The sequence below is a fragment of the Xiphophorus couchianus genome, chromosome 22 (genome assembly GCF_001444195.1).
Source record: "Xiphophorus couchianus chromosome 22, X_couchianus-1.0, whole genome shotgun sequence".
Taxonomy (NCBI): Eukaryota; Metazoa; Chordata; class Actinopteri; order Cyprinodontiformes; family Poeciliidae; genus Xiphophorus; species Xiphophorus couchianus.
In genome coordinates, this window is record NC_040249.1 from 11,727,697 (window position 1) to 11,750,858 (window position 23,162).

At 39.5% G+C, this 23,162-nt stretch overlaps 1 protein-coding gene across 5 annotated transcripts in view; it reads right to left on the reverse strand.

Annotated features, from left to right (window-relative positions):
* The window catches only part of marchf8 (membrane-associated ring finger (C3HC4) 8), an 83,316-nt gene extending 64,758 nt beyond the window's left edge, over window positions 1–18,558 (reverse strand). For 2 of the 5 annotated variants that reach the window (XM_028006807.1, XM_028006806.1), the window contains exon 1: window positions 18,411–18,555. The gene's annotated coding sequence lies outside the window, so the exon portion shown is untranslated. Of the gene's footprint in view, window positions 1–18,181; window positions 18,374–18,410 lie in introns of those variants that run through there. The other 3 variants (XM_028006803.1, XM_028006805.1, XM_028006804.1) reach the window with 3 other exon arrangements.
* Window positions 18,559–23,162: the final 4,604 nt, after the last annotated feature.

A 23,162-nucleotide genomic window follows, 5' to 3' on the forward strand; every position in this document is an offset into this window, starting at 1 on the left:
TCAAGGATGGTACAATCTGACACACAGCTAATAAATATCAAAACTTTTGTGTTTTTATGGTACATTTTTCTCTGATAAAACATAATCCTATTACAATAACTGGAAAATATTATGTATAAACAAATGTCATTTTTAATTCCGCCCCCCCATTTCCTGTCCAGCAATCAGAGTTGTTATAAACATACTTTCACAAGAGGAGCATTAGGGGTTTTGATATTACACTCCACTTAATATATGTATAAAAAAAATATTACAAACTGCTTTGAATTCATTTCCATTGCAATGGAGATGGAGATAGAAAAGAAAGGGAAAAGGGGAAAAATGAAATGGAGAGGTGGGGAAAAAGTTAACGGGGAAGGAAGGAAATAAGGAGTGAAGGAGAGCTAGAAAACACCCAGGAAGTCTGATTCTACACCTGCAGAAAGAAAATTTACAAAAGAAAACACATTATGCTCATATGACACTGAAAAGTAAATGGTACCAATTAATACAACATCTATTTAGTGACAACAGCAGCCAAATATAGAGTGCGTCTCTGAACAGATGAATCTAAACACCTGTGGATGCGGGTGGGCGTGTGTGTGTGTGTAGGGGTGTGTTTGTATGTTTTGTCCACGGAAATGTTTAATTACAGGTATGATGGGGCAAAAATAGGGCAAAAGTAAATGGAATAAGAACACAGGATCAGCAAACCAGATGATTAGGAGAAAGAATAATGCTATATACTAAAAGTAAAACCTTTAAGCTTATCTTCTCTTAAGCTTAAAACGTACTAATGTAAAATGCTGAGATATGGCTGAAGGTCAGTGTGATGATAAACAGAAACATTTTCTGCAACACTAACAAGTTACAGTTCATAAAATCAGGCTGAGGACAATATTAGAACCCCCGAGAGATTTTTTCTTGGAGCAGCATCATTACACTTCCTGCTAGGTTCCCGACACAAAAGGTTTGCAACGCTTACAAAAGCAGCATTTTTTGTCATTACCTGAGCTGTGATACAAAGTAAATGAAAGAGATGAACAAAATGAATCACAATTTTCTCCGTCGCGATTTAAATTGCACTCCCACAGCTGTGGTTCACTCACAAGTTTTTGCAGGCAGATGGAAAAGCTGACATGCACCACTGTGATTAGCAGAGAGCTGCTGCATCAGCAACTTAATTTCTATAATTTTTTTTGCACCTCACTTCATCACATTCAGGATGGTGGGTTGTTTTAGCCCATCACAAGGCTCACATGCTGACCCATAACCATACACATTCACATCTAAGGCAATTAATTGTCACCCGTTATGTATCGCACATGTCTTCTGTGTGAAAACAGGACGAAAAAGAGAAAACCAAAGAATGCACACAAGCAACAATCAAGCCCAGACTTAAACCCGGGATCCTTATTGCTGTGAGGCAAAAGCACAATTCTACTGAGCGAGCTCTTATCAACCTAGCAATAAAAAAATAGCTGCAGTAAATCCATCACTGTCTGCTCTCCTAATTTGAAGTGTGCGTTTGCATTTTGTTTTAAGTCTAGCCACTTTGCCGAACAATAACAAGGAGAGAGATGTGGGTGTTGGACAAAACAAAGACATTACCACATAGAGCACTTAGTTAGTAGATATATTTTTAGGATTAATAAAGCTAAACTCATTCTGTCAAGCTGCCAGGTAGTACTGTGGATGTACCATCAAGGTGTGTGTGTATGTGTGTCCTCCAGGCTGTCTGCCAGTCACAGTTCACAGCCACAAAATGACAAGCTACGATCGCAGCAGCACCTCCACCTTTCTCTGACGTCCTGTGGTTTCTGTTCTTACCGGCCTGTTGGTATTTTACAGGAACGACGGCTTTCACCAGACAGAAGTACCTTTAGGCTTGTTACACTCAAGAGTTAAGCTGGTGTTTATAATCAGCCACCAGCTGTTCACAAACCTGGCAGTAAATGTCTCCATGAACCTATTTTCATCAGTGTTTATTAATTTTGTTCCACCCCAAAAGCTTAAAGAGTAGAGAGAAATTAAAAGTGTGCTCTACACATGGAGCATAACTAGCAGGCATAATCAGTCTCAGAAGTTTAACAAACTAACAATTCTCTTTAGTAATTGATGAAACACACTCTTCAGATAAATTATAGCCCAGAATAGTTACAAAACTATTTCAGTTTGTTTCTCGGTAGATTATAAATAGGACACATTTTGTAAGAATGTTGATAAAGATTTGCTCTAGCACACTTGGGATGCCTTTAGTTAACACTGCTGTTAATTATTAAGTGGAAATTTTTTCCAGATCTACACTGAAGAAAAAAAAAAAGCAGTGCAAATCATCAATCAAAATACCTTTTTATTAAGGCGATAATAACCCTAAGCCCGCAAAAGCTGTGAAGGTACCCATGAGGATTACTTTCAAGAATAAAGTGAAGAGGTGTTTTTAAAATCATTTTCTTTACAAGAAGTCAATCCACTCAAATGTGACCAGAGGTGCTGCATCAGTAACTCTACATAGATCGATTGTGTTCTCAGGCAGCTCCATTCATCTTTAGATGAACGACCGTTATTCATGTCTTGTACATTTGGGTTTGGTTTTGTTTTTAAATTGTGCCTGCAGACAGGAAAATAGAGATGATCGACAGAGATGAAATGTAAAAAAAAAAAAAAAAGAAGAAAGAAAAAAAAAAAACTATTAGCTCCCATTGTCCAGCTGGAGGACATTTATCTAACCAAAGACAATTTTGGCTTTCCTTCCATCTTGTCCTCTCCCGGGGCAGGTAAATCACATCCAGGACTCCTCCAGGTTCTGCTCAGCTGAACTCTGCTGTTTCGCCGTTTGCCAAGAGACCTCCTCTGAGATCATGCTGTCAGATAAGATCCAAGATACGGGTGAGGGTCTGTTCTCTGGTTCTGAGGCGCATCCAGCCGGAAAACCTCTGCTGCGTATCAATCAGTCCTAATATCACTGCTGTACAGACACAGGTGAGGCGTCTCCCCAACGGTTAGGTGGGTTAGTCAGGAAACTTACAAAAAATGTTTTGATTTAAACAGATTTTTAAATAGATTTGTGAGAAACAAAGAAACGTTAAATAATTTCTTACAGCTGTCATTTTGAGACAGTTTTTTTTATTGTTTTGTTTTGTCACTGAGAGAAGAGAGTTACAACTAAGATGAAACAATTTTTTGTCATATCTTTCATCATACTGCTGGCGGCGTAGCTGATCTGGCAGCTAATTTTCAGCTCAATGCCATCCCAGGAATCACACTCTGATTAGACACAAAGATTAACAGAGACTCAACAACAACAACGCATTCAAGTCAAACCAAATCTGTCATCAAATGTGACATTTTCATAAGACTAAAGATACAATAGTTTACCAAACTGGTGGACAACAGTCAGTGATGTTCTATGATCTCTTAAGCATTCATAGTCAAATGAAATCAGAAATTACCATAATGTTTAAAGTGTTATCATGTCTGTGTTGTTTATCTGCAGCAGTGTGTAATCTCATAATGTGTCAGCTTCTTGCCCTCAATTGTCTTTGTGACAATTTGCTTGACATTCATGACCTATTTTCAAGAAAACTCAAATCAAGTCTTTCTAAGTATTTGGGTTTCTAGAGAGTTGAATGTTCTAGGAGTTGATCATATGAAAACAAAGCCCATCATACATCTAGCCATTATCTCATACCCAATTTATATACCAAACATTCATCCAAAAAAATACCCAGAGAGAACCATGGAGAAAGATTTCAGGCTGGGATTCACACCCAGGACCTCCTTGCTGCAAGGTAACAGTTCCACCAGCTGTGCCACCATGGAGCCCAAATATTATCTGAGACTTCAGGCTTAAAGATAAAAAGGAAAAAAACAAGCAAGTCGGGCCTGATAAAATTATACGTAAAGAACTTTGCACACTTACGCCCTGTGTTAAAAGTTCACTTCAAGATCGATCTTTTGTTGCAGCATCATACGCTACAAGAGCTCAAACAAATTTACCCAAATTAAATGTATTTTTATCAGGAGAAAAAAACCCTGTCATCTTAAGAAACTACCCCCATCAACCTACCATTATTGGATTTAGAGCTGCAGGATCAAGACAACGATAAAAATGTTTGCTCTAGCATCTTTTCCACGTTTACCTGGCCGTATGTATCAGTTCACTATCGGCTTAAAATTGTTAATGATCAATTTTCAGTTTCCTAGTTGAACCCAACAGATTCGTAAGTTAAATCTCCCTGTGTTTTTTAAAGAGAGGATGATGCCATGCACTCTAATAATGCTCCCAAAGGGGTTTAGAAGAGTAAAAGTCTCACCGCATTACAGATCCTTCATTGCACTTAGCAGTGGTTATGAAGTGCATTTCCATGTTTTCATCCTTTGTTTCACACCAAACAGCTGGAGTGTTGCCAAGTTGCCCAGAACTAACAATTACAGGTCAACTTAAGTCTCAATAGGGCTTTATGAATTCCCCATGGCTATGTTTGCGATTGCGGGACAGAAATGTTTTCTTAATGATGTGCCTCAGAACATCATTTGCCATGTAAATGGCTTCCAAGTTTGTTGTGGGAAGCTGTTAATCTCAAGGAGGCACGTTTTGTTGCAAAGACTCGTGTTTAAAAATGAATCAGAGAAAGCATTTATAAATTCAGTGAAAGATTAGGTACCGAGCACAACCCCATGCAGCATATTGATCATGGTTATGGGTGAAATCAAAATAAACAGCAGATAAGAGATAGCAATCCATTTTGTTTGAGCGCTATTATGACTTTTTATTAATGCTGAACCTCAATGTTTTTGCAGCTTTTTTTCTGCTCAGCTTATCTCAGAAACAAAACTAACTCTAGATTTTAAATAGTTCTGAAACTATGTTGCCAAGTTGATCTGATAAACTCAGCTTCTTATGAATGTTGGAGACTGTGAAGCACTAGTTTATCTGTGCAAGAGACGGGTCAGAGAAAAATGGAAACAAAAATGTGGGATTATATATTTGGGTCCTTACCAAATATATAAGTTTGACAAAGTCTTCTTGGTCAAACTTCTAGTGCTTCTAAACTTTAAAATTACTGCATTTTTGAAGATGTCCACATGCCACATTATCCTCATCACATTTAATCTATTGAGCAAACACCTGTCAATAAGCTGCAGGTGTCCACATTGTAACTTTTATTTACACAAAAAATATTTTATTTTATTGAAATATGTACCAATAACATACACACGTGAATTTCCCCATTGTGGGACAATAGATTTTTATTCTATTCTATTGATTTTAAGGTTTGTGAAAGACTTGGAGACAAAACTATTGACTTAAACCAAAATCCAAATAATTAAAGAACAAGCTATTTTCTGTACTGCCAGAAAAATGGCTACAAATTTAAAGAACAGAGACTTTCAATTCCAGTTAAAAACCAAAATTAAAAATTATAGTAGTCATGTAAAACCATTTCATTAATGTTCTCTTGTGAAACCTATAACTCAAGTCTAGTCTGTATTTATCTAATTTTCTAAAATGTAATGTGAATCAATTCACTTCTAATCATAAAGGCAAACATAGAGGCATTCGGTTGCCTTTGAATGAGACCTATTACAATTATTACACTATCAAGTGCATGTTTTATTTTTTATGTTTTGAATAAGAAAGACTGGTTTGATCATTTGCCCAATAATCTTTAGATTTAAATCATTACAGTACTCAAAGGGCAGGCTCTTGAGCAAAAGCACAGACAAAATTGTGTTAATGTTTAAACATGGGGTTGCGCAATTTTAAGAAAAAAACAACACATGGCAAGCTTACTCTTAAATATGTCGGTAATAATTACTCGTCCATGCGCTGTCTATGCATGCCTATTATTGCAGGGATCAAACAGGGGACGATGCCCATCTCCAGCTGTCATTAGGAGAGAGACAAGATCCCCCCTGGACAGGTCACCAGTCCATCACAGAGCAGCACAGAAAAACAACCATACACACACACACACACACTCATACTTGCACAGCAATTTACATAGACCAATTAACCAAACAGTTCTGAATTAAAATATGAGACCTTATTGCTGCAAGGCAACAGCATTAAACACTGTTCCAGAATGAAGCTCAGCAGGGAAAATATGTCTAACAAATAACCTATAATTTCCTCAGTCCAATTGTTTTTCCATCATCCCAGTGCAACCAACACTCTACATGAGCTTTCTGATCTTGGTAACTAAAATCTACATTTCGTGCTGACAAGTGAAAGTGGCCAATTTTATTTTTGGAGAGCAGACTTTTCATTGTGTGGCACTAGAAACTTGCTAGGTAATGAACTACAGCACAAAGGCAGATATACTGTAATTGACATATTATACCCATTGATATGGGAGAGAAAATTTGGGTTCAATATACTGCCATTTTTGTTGTTTTTTAAGGTTTTTAGGGCCTTTATTCAACAGTAGCTGGAGAGGAGGAAGGAGAGAGAAGGGGAAGACATGCAGTAAATGGCCCGAGACCACTGAACCAGGGACAACTGAATGAAGGACAGCAGGCGCCATGTATGATGCAACTGCTCTGTCCCTGAGCTACATGATGTCCCCTTATGCTGTTCATAATTAAAATGAAACAAGATTTATCAAAGAATGCCACAAAGGACTCCAAATATAGACATGACAGTGTTGAAACAAGCAAAAAAGTCTGTCCAAGCCGCAGCACCAGGACACAAAAAGGCAATTCCTTTATATAGTGTTTAAAAAAAAGTGGACTAGGTACTCAGCCTTGGGGTACACTCTGTATTATTTCTCTATGACTTCCCACCACTTTTGAAAATACAAGATATGATTCAAATCTAATGTATTAGAATATATTTCACTCACTGGCAGTGAGGGGTCAAGTGCGAATCAACTCCTAGAAACATTAGTGGAGGGGAGGGGACTCTCTAAATGTTCAAAAGAAAAGATGGAATCGTCCACTGAGCAGTGCAGTGGTGCCCTTAAATTTCAAGACAGCAAACAAAACACAAACCAAAAGAACGTAGAGAGCCTGCAGGGAGACTGCCTGATGGCTTTATTGTATTGGTACTTTCAGCAGCTGAAAAGAAACAATGCCAGGAGCAGATTATATTAGTTTCGCCTGTAAGTACATTGCCCAAAGGCCAAAGTTAAATTTGTTTTAGTGTGCATTGTTGCAAACAAAGTCGCCCCACAAAAGTGCATTTTTGCCGTTTACTGCTTTCATCCAACAAAAGCCAATTAGAGTTTGAAACTAATTCACAAAGATTAAAGCAAATCTGATTCAATCAAATCTGATGACAATGTATTCTTCATTAGAGATAATTGCAGCATTCAAACAACATGTTTCTGACAGAAGACTATGCAACAGCTCAACCAGCTGCATAAAGGGCTGTTCTCTCTTAAAAAAAAAAAAAAAAAGCTGTCGTCACTTGAGACTGATTAAAAAAAAGCCCCAGTTAGAAGGAAAAACAGTCGCTTCAAGACTCAAAGAGAATTTTATGACAGAAAGACATTCGCATCTTTTTGTGCACAAGCTGCCTGACAAGAAAAGAAAAGCAAGCAGACTCTGGACGTACCACAAGCAGGATGAATAGTAATTCCACCGGAAAAGCAGAATAAAATATTTGTAAGCAAATGAAAAGAGGAAAATAAAGCAAACACATAATTCTTCAGTATGAAGACAGGAACTAAAATGGCTTAACACTTAGTCACTGCTTCTGTAGATAAACCGACGCACCGAGCAGGCCGCTTTGGTAATCTCAAAGTACCAGTAAATGCTGTGAAGGGAGAAGTAGAATAGAGGAAGCAAGAGCTCCAGAGTGCATGCAGGCAGATTTAAACAGCAACTCAGAGTAACAAAGTGCATGAATTCAGCTAGAGGCGTCTTAATGCAGCACTTTGTTACACAGCTTGGTAACCTGTTAGCACGATCTCCCAAAGGTTCAGACGTAACTCTAAAACCACAAGTACAGATTCGCATTTACATGTTGGGAGTTTAGCCAAGGCTGATATCCTGATTGAGCAACAGAGAGCGAACAGGTGCAGCTTTGGCGAGTCAAACAGCAGAGACCGTTTGGAGAGGGTTTTCATGCAGCACTGCTATAAAAAAAAAAGAAGCAAAGGTTTGGCCTAAACACTTGAAAATCAATGCTGCTGCTTCATCTGAGGAGCATAAAGATCAACAAGTGGAAGCTTTTATAAATGCAACGCGCATTTGCCGAATTGAAATTATATTTATATCTATCTAGGATCTGATGCTTGAGTCAACTTAGACCTTTAAATGGAGGTCTAAGATGGACAGTACCAAAAAACAAAAAGAAAAAACATAAGTAAAATATGACTGTTGATCCCTAATTTAAAGTCAGTGTGAGAAGATGCGAGAGTATTTACTGTAAGTAAGAAGCATCACAAGTCATCACTTCAAAGTGAAACTCTAAATGGTCATTTCTCAGTCTCACCAAATAGAAAAAAGGGAAATTTCCCCCCCAATTGACTGACATGAATCAGATCTTATCTATGGTCTGGTTCCAAAAACTCCCAAGACATTTTTCTTTGTAAAACTCTCGTAAGTATGGTCAGCAACTTCCTTGATTTTGTTATGCCTTCATAAAATTAACAACTAACTGCCTTCAGAAGTAACCTTATTTATACATGGTAAATGATAAATAAAGCCGTCCTGTGAAAACCTGAGAGGTTTTGAAAGGGAACATTAGTGAACAAACAGCATAATGATTAGGTTATAAAACCATATCTTTTGACCATATTACAGAGCACTGTTCAATTCATTGCCTGTAAATGGAAAGAGTACAACATAAGTGGTAGGAAGACAGAAGTCCGTCTTGTAGTTTGTCACAAGACATGTAGGAGACCAAGCAAAGGTAAAAGAAGGTTCTCTGCTTGTCATGAGTTGAAAAATGAGCTTTTTGACCTACAGATAAAATTCTGAATGTGGCTGGAAAACAAACTCTGCCAATAAACGTGACTACAACACGAAACATGGTGGTGGCAGTCTCAGGTTTCAGGGATTTGTTTCTTTTGCGGGAACCGGTAAGCTGATCAGAAGAAGGATGGAGAAAACATGGGGCTATCTTGGCAGAAACCTGCTGAGAGAGTAGAGAATGATTCACCTTTCAGCAGCAGATTGACTCTAAAGGTACAAATAACAGATCATTGGATTTAGGCAGGACCCTGACAGGTACAACCTGCTGTGTTCTGAATGGAGAATAAGGGGCAACAAAATTGTCAAACTACCGATCCAAGATGATTTTTCTGATTTTGCTTCTCAAAATTGGTAAAAATTGGTAAAAAAAAATTGGTAAAGATCTCCAGATGTGTAAAACTGATAGAGGCAAACATAAAAGACCTTCAGCGGTAAGTACAATTGCAGAACATAATTATGCATAACATGTGTTGGTTTATCAGATATAATAATACGTTTTAGTATGAATACTTTAAGTTCCTTTAAAGCTGGAAATGGCAGAATTTCCCTCGTTTTAATAAAATATGAAAGTTTATCGGAGTATCTGCAGTTCCACTTGAATGTACTTTTGTTAAAAATAAACAAAATTGTTTATTATTCTACACACCTCTATCCTAATGAGAGCCTCCTCAAGCATTTCTAATCTCAAGACAACTTGCTGAATAACTTTGACCTTGCAAAAATCCCAAATCTTTCTTCCTGGTACTTTCACATCTATTGTTCTTCCAGTTCGTGTTCATAAATTTGAATTATTACTTTTCTTCTTTTTTTTTTCCAGGGAACATGCTGTTACAGTGAGTCATGGAGGTTATGGTGTAGGATGTCAAATTTCACTGAAAAGCAATGAGGCATTCATTTGGTGCCTTCCTGTTTGATTCCTTGAAAAACTTACACAACAATTGCGCTGGAAAAAAATCCAACCAAACAGGATGAAGTTAACCAAAGATTAAAGTAAATAAATAAGCAGTATTTTTTGCTGAATACGTGAACACTTTGATAGATTCAGAACCACCACTGCGTCTTTCTTTTTGATCAACATTCAAGTGAATAAAAAAAAGGGGCTCTGCTTTTGCGTAGGAATGAGGAAATGAAACAACAAAGTCACCACTGAAGGAGAAACCAAAACCCATTTTCACTCTTAAAAATTGTTTTGACTTCAGCAGCAAGAGCTAAGTGTGTCTGTCCTCCTGGCTTGTGTTTGTCTTCTCCCTGCTTCACGTCACAATCCAATTCTGTGAAGGAGTTACGGACCGGTGGGCAGCTGGAGCCCATCGCACTGCTCCACGAAGAAGCACAAAACAAAAGTGAACCGTGTGTGGGCGTGTGCGTGCGTGTGTGTGCTGAATGTCAGGAAACCAGGCACCGAGACAGTCTGAGAGGCCGGTACTCGATCCAGTAGCAAAACACAGCTGAGTCACCGTGTCACAGTCGGAGAAGTGGCTAGTTAGTCTAATGGAGAAGGGTGCAGACAAATCAGAACGCTGATTAGAAGAGAAGGTAAACATTAGTTGTAATGGAACGATCCTTTGCTTAAAAAAAAGAAAAAAAAGGTTCCTGTGGCCTAGGGTCAAAAACTGGCCTTGTTATTGAATTTTCCTGTGATTCTGTTTGAGGACGCCCTTCCTGCACATTATTTTTCTCTGACGACTGAACACTGTTGAACACTGCAAGCAAGAGTACTTAAACGCTTTGAGTACTTTAAGTACTTACTCACTACAACAGAGAGTAAGGCTTGATCTTTAATTAACACTAATAAAAAATACTTTAACCTCATGTTTTTAGTTTTCAGTTCATGAAATAACAGCTGACATGTTACTTTGTTTATCTGTCGGCTTGGCGCTCTTTCTGTAAGCTAAATGCGACTATGTAGTGAACCTAGGCAGGGACCTTGTAAATTGGGTCATTTCCACGTTGTAGTCAGCATTTTATCCACATACTTCCCAGACACTCCAAAATGTTCTTATATTTAATCTTGACAGGTCTTTTATGCTTATTCTGTATCAATTATTTTATTTTATTATTATTATTTTTTTCCATTTTTTTTCTCCGAAGAGTTTTTGCGGCGCTAGTGGCTCGCATTTTTTCTACAGTAGGTAGACAGGAAGGAGGGTGAGGAGAGGGGGGAAGACATGCGGTAAAGGTCGTCGGGACCGGGAGTCGAACCCGCGACATCCGCGTCGAGGACCAAGGCCTCCAAACGTGGGGCGTGCTAACCCCCTGCGCCACCACAGCACGCCCCCTGTATCAATTATTTACTTAGTTTTCACTTTTAGTGCGTCCTTTTGTCAAACACACAAAACGAGTCTGCTGGTGTCCAATAAAAAGAAATAAATCTGCTCTGTTTTGGGGCAAAACATCATGATGATGTGGGAAAGTAAATGAAGACAGGCTTACGGAGCCTGCTTGTGGTGTCCTAATGATAATGTTTGGTCATTGTTGTAGTGCAGCTAAGCTCACAAGTAAAAACATGGATGGATTATATAGACAACATTGGGACTTGAGCAAGCACTGTGGCTCATCAATATCAAAGATGATGAGCCACTTGCTTCAGACTAACATTGGCCACTTTTAACTTTTTTCTTAGCTGCCTGTGCTATTTTCCCTTGAGACATTGTTGCATGTTTCTCAGTTTTAGCCATGGTAATGAATACAGCTATAAGGAGCTACAAAACTGAACACAGCTGAAATGTTGAAACAAAAATAAATAAATGAATAAATAAATAAATACATGTTCATTAAGTTACAGTTACAACAAAATAAAACGGCAACACTGTTATTTCATTATAATCGAATGATCTACCAGAAATATATCAGCTCCAGGCAGTTGTGCAGATATTTTTGGAGTAAATTGCTATTATAAAACGACACATTTAAAATGCCTGTAACTTCAGACAAAACAGAGCATTAAAAATAAGTTTGGCTTTGAGATTCAGTAACCGGCACTTGTCAGGAATGTAACACCTGTTGACCCTACAGTGACTTTCTCTTTACAATGTGCTGATTACTCTTGACTGAACACCATAACATTTTAGGCTACAGGCTTCCAAATTCAATTTAATGGATTGATTACTTAGTTAGTGAGGAAAGTCAATCTGACTGGAGCCCTACGGTCGGGGCTGCGTCGATGAGGGAGGTCGTTCCCTGGCTGCAATCAGATTCTAACCATCGCAAGATTCGTGTTCTCCAGAACCACTGACACACAGAGAAGAGAGGAATGTTGCAGGTGGTTCTTCCTGTAGCAGACCGGTGGCTCAGATGACATCGGACTTTCCAAGCACCTTGTGACATTCAAACAACTAAGATTAGGCCAACCAAGTTCTCGTTCTGCAAATAATAAAAACGTCAACACCGCTACCCTCATGACAGGCCACAAAGCAAGAAGAGAAGTTAGCAATTAAAGAAATTCCCAGCCTTGTAAGCTCCTCACATGCAGTTTGGACTTTGTATTCTTTAATGGCTAGCAAAAAAAAAAAAAAAAAGCTGAATAATAAACCTTTTGTTCTCATCTATGTCTCTGATAGGTTTACTTCAAAACTTCCACATTAGCAGATCTGAATAAAAATTTCTAAAAAATAACTAGAAATTTTATTATGAATTAAAAGTTTTGTTGTTCTTAGTTTAAGAGCGTTTATTTAGATGTTTTCACACATGGCTTGTACCTTATTGACAGTAACCAGACACCCTAATTAAGTAACCATTGTTCCTCTTTAGTAACTCACAAGCGGCTGGTGTTGCAGAAGCAGCTGGGTTGATGCTTCCTCACACTGCTGCCATGTCTGCTCAGAGGCATCTTCAGTCCCTCCTTCTGCCTCTGCTCTTTAGCATACATTGTCAAAAAGTACCACATATTCTTTCATTTTTCATCATTGTTTCAGGTCTGCTGTAAGGAAATTGTGCCTGTTTTTTTTTTTTTCTTTCTTTAAAGCAAGTTTTTTTTTTTTAAAGAGTTTTCACCCCCACCAGCAAATATTCTCCAACCAGCCATTGTACACTTCAGTAAAAGTACCAATGAAAGGGTAATTGAAATGCAGTCTCTTTTATAACCAAAGCACATCTCAAATGTCTAATGTCTGACTTACTCTTTGCCGTGTAATCTAAAAACAACAATATCCTTAAAAAAATCTTTAGACACAAACACAGAGAGGACATAAAGCACCTTGCAACCGTACATTCACATTTTGTCACGTAACAACAACAAATTTCAATGTATTTTATTGCTGTGTGACAAATAAATACAAAGCAATGTTGAACTGTAAGCAGGATTGGAACTATAAATGTTCTTTTTTTTTCTTCTTTTACAGTGAAATAATATGGGTATATTTTCCTATCAACTCTGACCATCTTCCTCATCTGGCCTGAAATACATGATCCCCATCAAGATGTTTCATGGTGAGTATGGCGAGTCCACTACACAAAGCATTTTGCATGCTGGCTATAATGTTTAATTTGGTTGAATCTGACCAAAACATCAACATGTGGGTTGTGCCTCCTGCCATGGTTTGTGGTCAGCTGCTTTTTTCTTGCCACTCTTCCTAGAGAACAAATTTGTGCAAAGTCAGCAGATTTTCCTTTCTGTGTTTTGGATCTCTACAGCTCTTTCAGAGTTACTATAGGCCTCCCGGCCAAGGGTGCACAATTTATCCTCATCGCAGTATGATTGAGCGCAATACTGACAATGCAAAGGACTGTTTCAAAAGTAACAATTGTATTCTAACTTTACAATTTACATACCAACAAAAATATTCAGCTTGCTGACCAACAATATCCACATCTGACCCAGATCACAGTTAAAGGTCACAGAGTGTCAGGCACAGAGAGAGATGGTGATGAGCATTTATGATAGGCATTTACCAATTCAGTTCATGATTTTCTAAAATCATATTCCCAAACTCTTGGCTGTGTTCCTGATAAATAGTCTAAAGGAACTGCACTAGATTTCTTATTTGTATCGGTAAAAACATTTTGTGCTACTTTGTTCTGGTCTGTCACATAAAATACCAATAAGATACACTGAAATTCACAGCTAAAGAGACAAATCTCTTTAAAAGAAAAAGCTTAATAAACAAATGCCATTATATACCACTGGGTACCTCCATGCCCTCTTTCTGGCCCACTGTTATCAGCAAACACAAGCCTTGGGTGAGCATGGAAGCTCTAATGACAACATCAATGTTGTACTTCCAGTGCAGCAGTGCCACTCCATGATTTTTTCAGCTGAGCCAGCACCTGTCCTCAACTGATGTATGGTAGCAGTTCAACATCCCTTCACCTTTATCACACACTTTACAATTTTATTGCAACCAAGCAGCGTGCAAATACCTGCAACAGCATGCACACGCTGCAAGTCGGAACGCAAAAATCTACTTAAGATCCTCTACAATATATCGGCGAAAACATTGACCTTTCACCGCATTACTTATGTTGTTAACCGAATCCATTAGCGTTACTCTGAAGTTTAATTTGCAGGACGTATGGCATCATCCATTGAAGATTAGGACTCATTAGATCGGATCGATACTCTCATTCCTTACCCGGCTAGGAGGAGACACGGGAGAAGAGCAGACCAGAAGAGAGGAGCGCTCTGGCTGCTTTATCATGTCATTATGTTACAGCCAAGCAAGACACTGATGCTACAAGACGAGCAGGAGACATGGCCCTACCGTAATGGGATCAGATGGCAGACTTTGTGTTAAACAGGTCCACCAAGTCTGCATAGTAAGTAGTACAATTTTGACAGCCAGATATTTATAGAGTACCTTAAAGTACAGTCTTTGTAAAAAGAAAATACACCCCATGACAGTTTTGGGATTTTGAGAACTAAATTATCTGGTCTTTACCAAGTACAAACGTCTGACTTCAAGTGTGCAAAACCACACACACGGATTTCTTGTATGCATCGTCGGATTTATTGTATTTTACTTATTTTTCCTCTAATAAAAATTAAGGGGGTCTAATTTTTTTCTTCTTTAAACCAGGACTGTAGCATGTCCAAATAACTCAAGGAAAACAAGGTGTCCAGCATTAAAAGTGAAAAACTGGCTCTTATTCCGACTACTGACTGAGACCCAAGAGTCCAGGAAAAGCTACATCCAGGAAACACACACACAAAGCAGAATGAGATATGCAGGAAAACTGACTTTTGTTGGCTCCATCAATTTCCTGTCGCCTTGGAGAATCTAGTCAATATTATTTTACAAGTGAACAAGCAGAGAGCGAGGCAACAGGGACTTAGAGCAGCTTAACACGCTGCAAAACTGCAGGTGGGCTTCCGAAACTTCACAATCTTAATTATAGAAGCGCAAACACAATAAGAAAAATATATATATTCTTGATTGGTAAAGGTTTTTATAATTGCAGTAGCTGTGTGGTGCAATTACCTGCAACATTATTACACCTTCCATCCAAGTGAATTTGAAGCAGAGGAGAAAAAGGAAGTGTGAGTGTGTTCTGACATGGTGGTTTAACTTAAAGCAGTTAAAATTAATGTGTTAATTTACTTGAAACAACATCAAGGAAAAAGACCAAGAAATGTGCAGCCCGAAAAATAAGCTCTGCTCCGTCTTCGTCAGTTTAGGAAAAAATTATATACTCTGACTCCTTCATTGTTTCAAAAAGACAAAAACACCAAAAGAAAATTAGTGATGAGTAAAAAAAAAAACAACAACATGGGATCCTTCAAACCATCTGGCCAAAACTCAATAAAAGCTTCAGAGTAAAAACCAGAGCAGACTATAAAACAATTTTGAAATTACTTTCCTCGCAAGCCTTACACAGACACGACGAGTTTATTTTCCAGCTGATAATGACACAGTCCATTATGACTGCAGATTCCTTCCTTGCGGTTTGAAAAGCTTAACAGCAACAGCCACCTTTCCCTCCTGCCTAGAATCTTAACTACGGCTTTATGTTCGCTTTTTCTCTCTGCGGCTGGTTTGTCACAGCGACTGATGACTTCAGAGACTGCCGACGGCTCACGTCGTCTTGAAATAGACGACACCACATCACGGCGCGGTGATGGCCGCAACAGGTGAAATCTCATCATCACCATCGCAGTCAAGACACAGCAATAGGGTAAGAAAAAAAAGGAAAAAGTTAGGAACCAGGGGAAGAATATATTAATGTGCATTATTTAGTCCTAATAAAAGATTTTTTAGATGGCTCCTTTAAAAAGATTGTCTACTTTTGCACTCTTTTCCTATTTTGTCATGTTACAAACACAGCCATCCATTTGATTTACATGACAAGTAATCCAAACTTTTCACAGATCAAAATCTGAAAAGTGTGGCATCCATTTGTATTTATCCTCCTGTACTCAGATACAGCTAAATAAAATCCAGTGCAACCTACTACCTTCAGTTGTAACAAAAATAGTAAAAAGCGTCAGCTCATGGGTAATTTAATCTCAGAAATAAAGAGGGGGGAAATAAACCCATATCTGTAGCTGCACCAGGACAAAATCTGAAATATTTAAAGGTTATAAATGACACTGTAAGTCACCGTCACTGCAATCTGTAATGCTTAGCTTCTGGAGAGATAGAACTAGTTGGGCTTTTATCACGTGAGACAAGAAGGTATCTTGATGGATCATCTTACTAACTAGAGTCCCAGAAATATCTTATGGTCTGCATGTTTAGTTGCTGTAATCATATTGAGTATCCGCACATTTAAAGATGACAAAGAAAAACAAAAGTTGCTCATAAATGTGACACCATAATCTCCTTTTTTGAGAATAAATGCCTTCCTAATTATGTTTGTCGCAGAAAAATAAGCTTCAGGCTCAAACGGCAAAAAAAGGAAACTGCCTATCGCTTTTGTTGAAACAGCCTTTTCATGTCAAAATCGTGAGTGCTTATGAAAAAGCAACTGATCTTCATTTTGTGCACCAAACGAGGTGGCGGAACTATAAATAAAAGGAAAAAAAAAAAGCTTTTTCTTATCCTTGAGTAAACTCATGCACACAACAGGACGTTGAGCTGTCGAACTGCAACGAGCACTCGGTATTTTATACCACTGGAAGAGGCGTCACTGAAGGCTACAGTGATGTAACACAAACACAGCTAGTCCTCCCTCTACGCCAAGCCCGGCATCACAGCACAGGCTGTATTTTAGGAATTGGTTTCTGGCTGCAGGCCACGGTATGCCACTTTTGATAGAAGAAAAAAGGGAAAAAAAAAAGGTTTGCACCACCAGCAGCAAAGTGAATGCATGCAATAGTAATGTACAAAAAAGGAAGTGAGAGCACATAGCATTACAGTACAACAGCGCTTCAAAAATGCTTAATGCAACATGAATATGCAGTACAGGGAGCACAAGCTGTGTGAGATGAAGGAACAGGCCAATGGTAGATTATTACAGATCCACCAATCAACCAGATAAGCCAGGGATCCGAATCTGACTGTTGTTTTTGTTGATTTGTTCAGATCAGTCAAATACTGAAAAAGATTGCTAATTTTATCAAATCCATCACTTTCTGATCTAAATAAAATTCAAACCTAGGGGCAAATGGTTGATTTTCGGTTGGATTCGCCGCATCTCCTAAGCTGATTCTGCAACCACAAGAGAGAGAGAGAGAGAACAGGAACAAGAAGCAATCTTAAATTAAAGCCAGCACTAGTTCCCATTTATGCACCACTCAAGAAAGTCAAATTGTGTCCGATATCCTGTTATTGTGCCGCTACTGGATTCAAGCAGAGAGGGGGAAAAAACTGGAATCCCAGCTCATAGCCTTTTGTTTTCAATGGCTGCATTATGTTGCAACAGTGTAGCTATGCAGGGCGCTTCTCAAGCTTTATTATGGTCCATAATGAGACAACACTGGGGTGGCGAGTGCGCCTCATTAGATATTTAACTAATTATTTTTACTAAAAAGGGGAAACAGTCCCCCTTTTAACAGTGAATAGCAAGTACACTGAGAACAACTGATCCTCAGCTCAGACTCTGTAATATAATAAATTTCCACAGAAACGCACGCTATGACAGTATTGACTCCAAACACAGACAGCAGGCTGCTTAACAATGCCACCATAAACCAAGTCGAAATCTCGATGTGATCTCGAGTGGTTACAGAAAACAAAAGAAGAAGAAGAAGAAGGAAAAAAAAGATGTCTTTGTGTCGTGGCTCAACCACCGCACGCTAAATGAACAAACTCCGCTCGTAAATTCGTTAGGGACAGACATGCGAACTGACACAAAGAGCGACGCTGCTGCAGAGCGGTCCTGTTAAATTGAATTTTCCTACCTTAACGACAAGAGGCTGCGGAGACCGACTGTCTGTGCGCCCTTAACAAGCCGTGATACACTCATCACATCCCCGAACCCCGCGGACCGCCGACAGGCAGACGGAGCTCAGCTCAGCTCAGTCGCCTCCGGGTGGATTTAATCAAGCTCAGAGGCGCAGCGGACACGCAGTCACTGGACAAAGCCTCAGTTCATATTCAAAACCATAAAACACACACAAAGAGACTCACCGATGCGTTGGGCTACTGAGTGACGACGATTTGTTTAGTTTAACAGCTGTGTGAGGCGGTGCGTAACTGACTTCCGCGTTGAAGATGGGGTGGAAGAGGGACGGAGAAAACATCCGTAAAGAAATCGGCAGTAGGAACATTTAAAGGGCAGGCGGCGCACGAGGGCGCACCGCGCCGGTGCGTGTGCGTGTTCAGGGGAGGGATGAAGCTGAGGGTGATGATGAGGCAGATTAGGATGGCAAACAAGACGGATGATAGATCCAATAAATGGTACACTGGAACTAATCAGTTTTTATATCTGGAGGACATTTGCTGATCCCACTTTCTAAAACTACATAAATAAAATGAAATGAAACCAAAATGTATTTTAAATTCCTTAATTTGTTTGAAAGGTATTTTATGTTCAGGATGTTGTTGGCGGTGCAGTGGGGCAGCATGTATCTACAGCAGCAGTCAGTCACGCCACACATCTAAAGAAGCCTCTGACTAAAGACTGTCACCACATTAAAGTTTCATGATTTTCATGTCACCAGCCTGAGCTCACAAAAAAACATTTTCCCACCCAGACTCTAAAACATCATTGGTCTGTTCATCTATACTTACTTTGTAGTGAAAAAAGTGCCCCTGTAATGTGATTCTTTGTAATTTTATATTTTAAACGAAGATTAAATCAAATCTTTACAATAATTCAGTCTCTTATCCTGACACAGCAAGGGGGGTGAGAAACGGTGGAAAAGAACAACGTCTCTGTCCCTGCTGAAGAAAGGCATTCCCAAAGCATGATGCTGCCACCACCAAGTTTCACATGCCACATTTTTGGAGGATTGTTATTAATAAAACCATACATAATTTTTTGTGTTAAAGTTTCTGTTTGTGAGATGGAAAAACCATGAGACAAAAAAAACAAAGTCGATTACTTTCTATAAGCTAAGCTTTACAATGTATTATGTATTATGACTAAGAATGAGATCAGTAACAGACCTAATTTACTGCCAGTCAAAATGAATTTGCTCAGAGGACAGCAGACCAAAAAAAAAGGAAAGAAAAGGAAATCCACAAAGAGCTGTTTAATTTCAGATCGTTTGATGAACTATTATACAGTACACTCAGTAACTCAGGCCATGAATGGCCCGCTGTTTATTGTGCGACTTTTCCTCGCTCAAGTGAATCACCGCATGTCCTGCAACTCCACACCAAGAAAGCCCCCCGCTCAGACAGCGGCATGCTGGCAGAGGCTCACGTCTCCTCTGTTGACTCAGAGCCGCGGCTCTGTCTCTGTGAAACCTGTCATTGTGTTGGGGCTTATTACTGATGCTCTGGCTGCTGCGCGGTCCCTGGGGGTCGCACAACGGAGCCTCTGTGCTCTGGCCGGACAAAGTGGGCTCCTCAGGAGTGAGTCCACGAAATTGTCATGCATGTGTCTCTGCGTCCGAGAGATACAGCAGGCTGTCACTCTCTGAAGCCACAGAGGATTAGGGCTCATGTGTTAAATGTGAGAGAGGCACACAAGGGACGAGCAGCTGTTCCCTGTGATACTAAAGCAGCCTTTTGCGACATTCAGCCGACAGAAAAGCGGCTTCTCCGGGCGGAAACAAGCTCTTCTCACAGGCAAATGCAACAGTAACGACCCTCCAAACCCCTAAGCTTTACAAATTTGTTATGTATTATGACTGAGAATGATTAAACCAGGGCGTGTGTTTATCTGGAAGGAGTGGATGGTGTAAGAGCAAGAGTCTAACATGCCAACTCCAGCAAAGGCAACAGGCCTCACCGGAGAGAACCAACAAATTAAGAGTCCACGGTGGAGAAGGAGATGAGTTCATTCCAAGAGGTCACCAGGTTTGTCAGGATATAAAGGTTAAAGGTGAGGCTGGTGACGTTATGTGACTGGAACCCTTCAGATGTGCCACGTGTGGGTATTTCCTGCTTTCTTACCCTGCTGGTTGGTCCTGTCAGACTGGTAGCGCTGACCACTTGTTTCTCACTCTAACATCCATACAGGCTCAGCACCATGTTGCTTTTTTTTTTTTTTTCAAAGTGTTTAAATTTATAGGAGATAGAAGCAAAAGTTACAGCAGACATAAAGGTTTCTTATTTTGTCATATTCTTGAATAATTACGTTAGTTTGTGAAGTGTGTTGGTTTATGCCTAAAGCCATTCTTCATTTTGATAACACCAACAAAACTAAAGTGAAGAATTTTAAGGCTCTATTTGGTGTACTAGATTAGTTTTTTACTGTGCAAAAAGTATTAAAAAACACTTTTTGCTGCTGCAACCACAAACTACAGAGTATTCAGAATAATAACTAGTACTTAGAAATAGAGGTGCGCCGATTGCAGTTTTCTGACCAATCTTTAAAAAAACTGACCTGTCAATTCTGATTTCAGCAGTACAGAAGAGTATTAGGGCCATCGGAAAAAAAAGAAAAAAAGAATTCTGAGACTTAATCTCAGAATTCTGACTTTAATCTCAGAATTCTGACTTTAATCTAAGAATTCTGACTTTAAACTCAGAATTCTGACTTTAAACTCAGAATTATTATTTTTATTTTTTCGGTGGGCCTAAGAGCCAGTTTCTGCAACCGAGGATCGGACCGCCAGGGTCCCCTCCCTTGGCCGCCACCCATCACACAGTGCACCCGACCCCTATGGCCCCTCCCACGGGTGGTGGGCCCATGGGAGGGGGGGCCCATGTTTCCTCTTCGGGCTGAGCCCGGCCGGGCTCCATGGGTAAAAGCCCGGCCACCAGACGCTCGCCATCGTGCCCCCCCTCCAGGCCTGGCTCCAGAGTGGGGCCCCGGTGACCCGCGTCCGGGCGAGGGAACACCAAGTCCAATGTTTTTACTCATCATTGGGGTCTTCAGGCTGCACTTTGTCTGGTCCCTCACCTAGGACCTGTCTGCCTTGGGTGACCCTACCAGGGGCATGAAGCCCCAGACAGCATAGCTCCTAGGATCATTGGGGCACTCAAACCCCTCCACCACGATAAGGTGGCAGCCCATGGAGGAGACTATTGTTAGCTGCAAATGTGTAGACATGACCTGGCATCATTATCAGTCAAACCTTTCTCACAGGAGAGCAGGAACGGACAGTGGGTGATTTTTAGACCTTTGCTGAGATCTGTGCATAAGACTGGGGGATAAGATCAGCTTCACATCTAAGTTTCTGCTGATCACAGATCTCTCAAAATTAAGAAATCGGCTGGCTGATAAATTGATGCACCCCTACTTAAGAAATGAATCAGGTCATTAATCCAATTTAGTTCAAGTACATCACGTTAAGCAATGTTCCTCAATGTCAGTCGACTCATTCATCATGCTGATTAGAGCTCCTCTAATCTCACTGAGTTTATCAGCTCACATATCAGTATCTACATTCAAGCATCATTTTTCTCTACTGTACAATCTCAATATTATTTTGCATGACAAGAATAACTACATTTACAAAAACCCCTTTGTAAATGTTAGATTTATGGTAGTTTGAAACAACACATGAAGCGAGCAATAAACACATGGATGAAAAAGACATTGGTCTGGTCAACTGACCAAAATACATTTCTTTGACAATACATACAAAATGCTCTGTGAGTGAGAAAACTAACACCCTAGGCAAAACATGCCTATGAAAAATAGTGGTGGCAGCATCATGCTGTGGGAATGCTTTTTTCATCAGAAACAAGGAAGCTGGTCAGACTTTATGAGAAGTTAGATGGAGTTAAATGCAGGGAAACCCTAGAAAAAAACGGAGGCTGTGAAAAACTTGAGATGTTTTTGCAAGACTTCTTCGGTTTCTTGTCCAGACCGACAATATGAATATGTCAAGTTTCACTGAGCCATATTTCAAGAGAATTTCAGCTGTAATTGAAGAGAAAGGTAACTTAACAAAGAGGTGGATTGAATAGAAGTATGTACATCACACTTTACAATTATCAAAGATGAAAAAGGAAAATAATTGTTTTCTGTAATTTTAAGTAATGCATTTTTTTCTGTTGGTCTAATTATTAAATGGGAAATCACTAACCCTGCTGCTTAAGAACCTAATCAATCATGTTTCTGTTTCTGAAAATTAGCCACTACACTCATCACAGAATGAGATGTCTTTTACTTGAAAGCCGTGTTTAGAAAACCGACCACCGTTTTCAGTCTGTGCAAAAATGTAGCATTGCTGCACTTGGCAGAGCTGCAAAAGACAGGCCGGGAAAATCCCAGAGCAGATGACAGACATTTGACTGGTCTGTTTTTGTGCGACGCAGAGAGTGGCAAACCAAATCAAAAACTCAGACCAAGCTGTCATGTATTCTGATTGCTCCCTGTGCCACAGGAACAAAAACAATCCTCTTGTGACAGTGACGCTCCTGACATGCTGCATATTTCCCACATGTTGCCAGATGTGTTGGCATTCTAATGTTTAACGAATCATCTTCACCCCAACCCGAACCATACATAGACAGCTTTATTTGTGGAAATTGTAAATCATAAATGAAATTCATAGAATCTGAGTGAGTTATTTGCACTCGAGTGTTTTCCTTAAAATGCTAAATGAATTCTCATACATTCAGCATGACTGGAAGGAAACTCTCAAGAGTTGAAAATAGATTTACTTTAACCACTCAGCTGAGGTTGAATTCCTTTGAATAAGAAAGAGGTGCCCTTTGCCATATTAAGACGCATTTATTATCGAAGAGAAAACAAGCAGCGTCCCAGGCAGATCTACATGGTCCAATTACAGTGGATCAAAGCCAGACAACATGGAG